Source organism: Giraffa tippelskirchi, chromosome 5, assembly GCF_054371585.1.
Source record: "Giraffa tippelskirchi isolate mGirTip1 chromosome 5, T2T-mGirTip1v1.2.pri, whole genome shotgun sequence".
Lineage (NCBI taxonomy): Eukaryota > Metazoa > Chordata > Mammalia > Artiodactyla > Giraffidae > Giraffa > Giraffa tippelskirchi.
Genome location: NC_137279.1, coordinates 69,484,970 through 69,493,043, shown reverse-complemented (window position 1 = coordinate 69,493,043; position 8,074 = coordinate 69,484,970). Strand labels below are relative to the sequence as shown.

The window sequence follows — 8,074 nt, the reverse complement described above, 5'->3', positions numbered from 1 at the left end:
ACTGCAGTGAACTGAGAGGAAACTGAAGTATTGTAGAAATTAAACAGGTTTATCTAAATGGTTACACAGAAAAAAAAATAATAATAATAAGGTAGCCACCTACCTCATACTCAGGGCTTCCCAGGTGGCTCAGTGGTAAAGATCCATCTGCAAAGCAGGAGACAAGGGGACACAGGTTCTATTCCTAGGTAGGGAAGATCCCTTGAAGGAGGAAATGACAACCTATTCCAGTATTTTTGCCTGGAAAATTCCATGGACAGAGGAGGCTGGCAGGCTATAGTCCATGGGGTCACAAAGAAGTGCACTTGGTGACTAAACAACAGCAACCTCACACTAAAAGCATAAATATATTCTAGATAGATTATATATATGTATATATATATACATATATATATATGCAAATAAACATAAAATTGTCTCTTAGAAGGTAAAGAATAGGGAAATATTTTAAAAATCTTGGAATAGGAATTATTTCAGAATAAAGATTTGAAAATAGAAGAAACTGGATTATTTTATGAATAAAAACTTCTGCTTACCAAATGCATTTTATGAGTAAATACACAGGTCAAAACATGAATAAAGCTATTTAAAATATATGTTATTTCAAGGAAAGACTCATATTCCAAATACAAAGAAGTTCAATGTACTAATAAGGCAAATAACCTAACAAAAGTATGAAAAAGAAAGGGATGACCCCAAAACTTACATCCATATAATATCATTAGTCATCAGGAAAAACATGTATTAAAGAAAAATTAGGATCCATAATATACTCAACAGGATAGCTAAAATGAAAAACACAAAAAATGCCAAAAGGTGATGAATGTTTTGAACAACTGGAATTAATATCCATTACTGTTGGGAGGGTGAATTTGTAGTATACCTTTGGAAAACAAAGAAGCAAAATATCTTTTTCTTCGTGAAACAAATTCTATCAACCAGCTAATAGTATACATAAGGGTGAGCAGTTACAATTTGCCTCTCAAAATCCTTTAACATGTGCATATGTATTTCTCTTTAAAAATACCCATATTGCTAGCTGAAGAATAGTATCAACTTACAAAGAAATTCATATAAAAATTTCAGTTTTCTGTTTGGAAAGGGTTGTTAATTATAAAAATTCTTCAGTTATTGTAGAGAAACACTGGTAACAAATGTATATACTTATGTAATCCTTTGAAAAGACCACAGGAATAATTTTCAAGTCAAATCAAAGAAAATTATATTTTGAAAATTAATCTGTGAAACAGGGTCACCTAAGCATCAGTAAACTCGTGTGATAAAATACTGAAAATGTGATAAGCTATGAGGAATATTACTTACAAAAATCTTTAGTAATATTCAAGATTTGATAAATGATAGTCATTGAGAAAACAAACGTATTTTAATTTTTAACCTTAAGAATTTTCTTTTATATATTTAATATCTAACAATTTAATATTGTTACTACTTGGTAGGTTTCATGATAAAAATGGCAACTATGACTTGTGATCATTGTTACAGTACTTATTAGGAATCAGGCAAAAACAAGGTAAAACTTTGTGAGCCAAAGGCTACCTGTTTTCTCCCAACATACTCCCTCAGGACAAAAGATAAGGCTGAGTCTTGAGGACAAGAGGGTCAATACTGAAGATGTATGAGATTGCGGATATCACAGGGCGGAGTGAGTATACCGAACAATGAGACAGAAAAAAAAAAAAAAGAAACATTTCTGTAGTTGATGAGAACAGTTGCTAGGCCAAGCAGGCTACTCACACCTGATGCCCACTGAGAAGTGGAAAAGTGCTCACAAGATGCCAAAGAAGTGGAAAATATCATGCTTGATGCAAAACAACAGTGGCAGAGATGTATTCATAAATCAACAGAGAGGTGAGATATGACTTGGAACCTTTCCAAAGTATAACTTTGGCATTAGATCTCAGACCAAACAAGCAAACAAAACCCTTCAAGAATGTTTTCACATTATTATAACTCACTTCCAAATATTGTTTCTTTATACTCACATATATACATCCTGCCCAAAATACAACCCATTGTTACCTTACAGTCATGAGATACTCATTTTTGTCAGGATCAAAATCATAAATTATAATTTAGCTGTAATTTTAGTCAATTATTAAGAGACTAATTTGAAGACTTTATGAAATACATGCCAAAAGTTATTCACAATTTTTCAACTACAAAATTTTGTGTGTATTTTGTGTTTCTTCCTTGAAACTATAATGTCCATATCAACTAGGGTAACAATGTAGCAATATAATTAGATGCAAAAAAGTTTGCAAATCACTTTGTTACATCTGAGCAGCTAAAGTTATTGACATCAACTATGCAAGTATTAATATTTATTCGTCCAAGAAGAAAAAGCAGAGTCAGAAACTGGACACGTATTTATTTATAGATTTATTATGTGCGGTGTGCTAAGTTGCTTCAGTTCTGCCCAGGTCTTTGCAACCCGATGGACTGTGACCTGCCAAGTTCCTCTGTCCATTGGATTCTCCAGGCAAGAATACAGGAGTGGGTTGACATTTCCTTCTTCAGAGGATATTCCGAACCCATTGACTGAACCCTCATCTTTCATGTCTCATTCACTGGCACGCAGGTTCCTTACCACTAGAGCCACTTGGCTACATGGGATTAAATCTCAGATATTTTATTGGGGAAATACTGTTTCCACTAAGCTCTCTAGCATTCTGTTTTCCTTCTCTGGACATATTAATGTTTCTTTTCTGCCTTTACAGAGATATTGTAACAGAGAAGAACAACTCTGACTCCATATAGAATCTATTCTTTTAACACTTGTGTTCTGTTGCCTGTGGTTAGAAAAGCTGTCTCTGTAAATTTTGTGAAAGAATGTTGCCCATAGCCTGAAATATACATTCTCAAGGCTCTGACCTTTGCAAGCATAATACTTCAATTCATATAAAGATCAAAAGTTGCAGCACATAATAGCTGAAAAACTTCCCTAACATGGGAAAGGAAATAGTTGGCCAAATCCAGGAAACACAGAGTCCCAGGCAGGATAAATCCAAGGAGGAACACACCAAGACACATAGTAACCAAATTGACAAAAGTAAAAGACAAAGATAAAATATTAACAATTTGGGAAAAATGACAAATAATATACAAAGTATCTGCCACCAGGCTATCAGCTGATTTCTCAACAGAAATTCTACAAGCCAGAGGGAATGACACAATATATTTAAAGTGAAGAAAGGGAAGAGCCTACAACCAAGATTACTCTACCCAGCAAGGCACTCATTCAGATTTGATGGAAAAATCAAAAGCTTTCCAGACTAGCAAAAGTTAAGAAAATTTCACACCACCAAATAGCTTTACAACAAATGCTAAAGGAACTTCTCTAGGAGGGAAACACAGGACAAGGAAAAGACCTACAAAAAAGAAAACCCAAAACAATTGAGAAAATGGCAATATATTTCTAAAGAGCAGTCATGGTTAAAAACAGCTGGACTATATGACGACCTTTTATTTTTATCTAGCTTGTTTCACTTTTTTCTATTTCGCATTCAGTGGTCCTATATCATTTAGTTTATGTTCCCCAATATTTCCATCTGTTCTTTTTCAATGTTCTTTCTCAAGGCTTCATCAAGTGTAGTAGAAAAGCCTTTGTATACATACATATATATATGTATATATAATATGTATAATATATATATTTTAGAAAACATGAATTTTTGCCCAAAAACTTTATGACATTTTGATTCTAGTTGTTAGTTTGACTTGGCATGAATAGAATACTAGATTTCTAAGTATAAAATAGATATACAACAAGCAACAAAGGTTTACTGTATAGCCTAGGGAACTACAGTCAGTAACTTATGGTGGAAAATAATATCAAAAATAAATATGTGTATATGTATAGCTGAATCACCTTGTTGTGTACCTGAAACATTGTAAGTCAAATATACTTCAATTATATATGTGTGTGTGTGTGTGTGTGTGTGTGTGTGTGTGTGTGTGTGTATGTGTGTGTGTATATATATATATGTATATATATTGGTCAGTTCAGTTCAGTCACTCAGTCATGTCCAACTCTGTGACCCCATGGACTGCAGCACACCAGGTCTCCCTGTCCATCACCAACTCCCGGAGTTTACTCAAACTCATGTCCATTGAGTGGGTGATGCCATCCAAACATCTCACCCTCTGTCGTCCCCTTCTCCTTCCGCCTTCAATCTTTCCCAGCATCAGGGTCTTTTAAAATGAATCAGTACTTCGCATTAGGTGGCGTATTTTTAAAAGTTTCAGAACAAAGAATATCATTTGTCTTTTTGGAGGTTTATAAGAACACCGTGACCACATCTACATGGACAGCTGCAAGAACAAAAGATTCTGGTACCAAGAAGTTTGCAACAACCAGCAACACCTCTTCCCCCTTTAGTATAAAAAAGCCTGAATTATAAATTGAGTAAGATGGTTCTTTGGAGTTAAACTAGTTCATCACCTTCTCCATCAGCTGGATTTCTGGAGAAATTTGTTATTCCTCACTGTAACAACTTGTCTCTGGATTTATTGTTCTGTTGTGTGGTCAGCAGGATGAACTTGGTCTCTGTAGCAAAATCTACACTTTTATGCATTCCCACAGATTCTGTATCTCTTTTCTCCATAATCTGTAATTCCAACCTTTACCCTCCCAACTGAGCCAATGACACCAAAACAAATTTGCTTTCTAATCAAAATACTTTCATTAAAATTGCTTCTACAATTTTTATAGGCATCTAAGTGTCACTGTAAATAATTCAGTTATAGAAAATAGCAACTTTAGGTATTTAGGTGCATTGTTGGGTAATATCTTAAGTTATATACACTAAGTATGGAGTTTTCCAAAAATAATTAAAAATAAAAATACCATAAGATCCAGAAATTCCACTTATAGGTATTTTTTCAAAGCATGTATCAAGAGATGAATGGATAAGATGTGGTATGCATCGATTATTACTCAGGCATAAAGAAAAATGAAATTTTGTAATTTGTGACAACATGGGTGGACCTAGAGTGTACTATGCTAAGGAAAACAAGTCAGAGTGACAAATACAGTATTATGTCACTTGTATGTGGAAACCAGAAATCAAAATCAATGAACCAAACTACAAACAGAAATGCAGTCATCGATACAGAGAAAAAAAAGTAGTTACCAGAGAGGAGAGGCTTGTGGTGATAAGAGAACTAGGTGAGACAGATTGACTTACAAACTTCCTTTACAGAATAAATGAGTTTGAGGGACAAAATGTACATCATAAGAATATAGACAATGAGAACACTCCTTTGGGCAGCTGAAATAAAAGAGCAGGAGAAGTATAAGGGAATAAAAACTAGAATTTTAAGAGGCTTTTTGGAGAGAAATTCTCTGTGTTAGAAGCAAAGAGAGAAACACATTTAAATTACACAAGAAGATCAATGATGAATCATGAAATTTTTATCCCAAAAGCAGACTGAGTTTCAAAAATTCCTGACATGCAAGTCATGAAAGATCTAGGATAATACTGCTCTCCTATGACTAGTGGAGTGAGCAGATGTGAGAAAACAGGATTCTTAAAGACAGTGACATAAGGAAAGATGTATGAACTAAATTTGCAGTTCCTTTCTCAATGAAGACTGAGTTGTGTGAAAGGGGGAGTGATCCTGGTGTCAGATGCTAGGGTGACTGGCTCATGACAATTCATTAAGTTCTACCTCTGCTGAGGGTGCTATTCTATACATGTGTGTTTAAAAAAAAAATTAAATAACAAATAGATGTAAACAATTTAACGAAAAAACTTACATATAAATATGGAACATATAGATACATATGGCACATGTAGATAAAACTATAGACAAAACTAATACTAAATCTATACAGCAAAACAACTGAAGCTGTACTAAATGAGGGCCCTCAGGAGAGAGGCAGTGAGGCCTCCCCTGATCTGGTCCATATGAGGCTCCTGGTGCTGTGGGGGCTCCATCCCCTCTGGGGTCCAGGATGACGTTCAGGTCCAGGTCTTCAGGGATTCAGAGCAGAGCCTGCAACAACAACACAGGCGATGGAGTCCCTGGAAGGTGCAGAGTCAGACAGAGGAGGGCTCCCTGGGGAGGGTGTGCAGGACCCAGAAGACTTCCCAGGATCTAGACTTGGCTTTGGGGCTCAGATCTGAAGGGCACTGTGTCTGTTTGCTGCTCTTTGCTGAGGGTGTTGTCTGTGAGCAGGAAGTGTTTAGAAATGTCCCACAGGAGCAAGTACACCTGGGCATATGGCTGGCAGCCCTCAACTGATGGGTCCCCTGGACAGTGAGACTCAGGCAGAGGAACAGGGGACTCTGGGATCCAGGACTAAAAGCTTGGTCCCCCCCTTCCCTCTAGGCCCTGGGAGGAGCAGGAGGTCAGATGACACAGGGGGTAGGAGAACCTGCCCACCCATCCTACACTCAGTACAACTGCTCCTGAGAGCTGAGCACTGGAAATGGACAGACACCTGGAGTCTCTGTTTTCCCTAATAATCATTTGTAACCCCTGCCAAATTTTTCTAAAGATTATGATTTTAAACTGGCATTATGTTGTTGTAATAAATAGGTACATTTTACCTGTTTAGCGTATTGCAACATTAAAATTTGAGAGAAGACACTGCTTTTTAAACTGTAATAAAACAAGATATGTTATTAAGGACAGCATTGGAAAAAAAAATAAAATGAACACAAGTAACTTAAATCCTGCCACTCATCCCAAGTGTGCTGCTCAGTCACTTCAGTCATATTCGAGTCTGTGCACCCTATAGATTATAGCCCACCAGGCTCCTCAGTCACTAGGATTCTCAGGCAAGAATACTGGAGTGGGTTGCCGTTTCCTTCTCCAATCTATCTTTCCTATCCAGAAGTTAAACCCACTCTCTTGTGTCTCCTGAATTGATAGGTGTGTCCCTGACCACTAGCACCACCATCCCAAGAGTACAATGCACTGAATTGCTTTCTGGTGTTTCTTAAGTTGGACACATACACAGAAGAATCTACAGAACCTCTAATTTCAGGTTGAGAAATGGCCCCCTGAGCTGATTCAGGACTCCAGGGTTCCAGATCCTGACGGACCCCAGACTCAGGCACCCCCCAGGCTGGCTGGGACCCTCAGGACCAGGAAACACCCACAGGGATGCAGAGCTGCCAGGTGACCCCCTGCCTGCACGAGCTCTGGTCACCTCTGTCTCCTTCACTCTGATCCCAGGAGCCCAGGACTGGGGAGGGTGGGGCCGCCTAAACCTCTCTCTGCAGCTGGTGATTAACTAGGGGTGCCCCCTGCTACCTTTAGGGAGGTTGGAGGGCAGAGCTAGGTTCTGCAGAGGGAGATGAGGAAGCTCCCAGGGGGGATCTTCAAAGAGAACACTCTGGAACAGCAGCTCCTGGACTCCTGCACACAGTGGCCCCACAGTGCCCCCAGCCTCCCTGCAAATGTAAGAGAGCTGCCGGAGGAGCCAGCCCAGCAACCTTGGGGGTGTCTGTGAATGGGACCTGTGCCCTGGGGAGATGTGCTCTGAGCATCCTCCACTCGTCTGCACGGATTGTTACCACCCTCTTTTCTCCACTTTTCTGGTCACACTCAGCAGCAGACCCCAGGGTTTTTGCTGGTGATTTTGAAGCACCAGCAAGTGAATTGAGAACATGATGGAGACACGTACCCTTGTCTGCCTCACCTTTTCACCCAAGGTCCCACGTTCACTCTTGCTCTTTCTGGCTTTCTTTATCATCATTGTTGCCTTCTCTAAAAGCCTTCCCCAAAAAAACAACCGGAGAGTTTTCTGACATCTGGAAGGAGGAGATCAGTCAGGCTGGTCCCAGGACAGGAAAGCAGCCATATGGGGTGGCTCAGGGCAGTGCAAACTTCTTGGGGGCCCTTCAGCTAGTGGGTCCAGACCTGCTGACTCCAGCTTCAACTCTTGCTCAGGCCACTCATGGTGACAAACCCAGGTTCAAGGGTGCAGACTTGAGGTCAGGAGCCAGGGATATGCTAAGAAAATGGGGGAAGAGGGCTGCAGACAGATTTCATAGATTTTATATAAGCTTCGAGGACCCTAAGTGCCTACAAGAGACCAGGT

The 8,074-nt window shown here is 38.9% G+C and overlaps 1 protein-coding gene across 36 annotated transcripts in view; it reads right to left on the bottom strand.

Moving 5' to 3' along the window:
- Nucleotides 1–5,416: 5,416 nt before the first annotated feature.
- The window catches only part of LOC145506667 (uncharacterized), a 30,046-nt gene continuing 27,388 nt past the window's right edge, over nucleotides 5,417–8,074 (bottom strand). For 30 of the 36 annotated variants that reach the window (XM_081491870.1, XM_081491891.1, XM_081491882.1 and 27 more), the window contains 3 exons: nucleotides 7,673–7,784; nucleotides 6,576–6,627; nucleotides 5,417–6,018 (listed from right to left, as the gene is read on the bottom strand). The gene's annotated coding sequence lies outside the window, so the exon portion shown is untranslated. Of the gene's footprint in view, nucleotides 6,019–6,575; nucleotides 6,628–7,672; nucleotides 7,785–7,893; nucleotides 8,009–8,074 lie in introns of all 36 variants that reach the window. The other 6 variants (XM_081491872.1, XM_081491888.1, XM_081491901.1 and 3 more) reach the window with 1 other exon arrangement.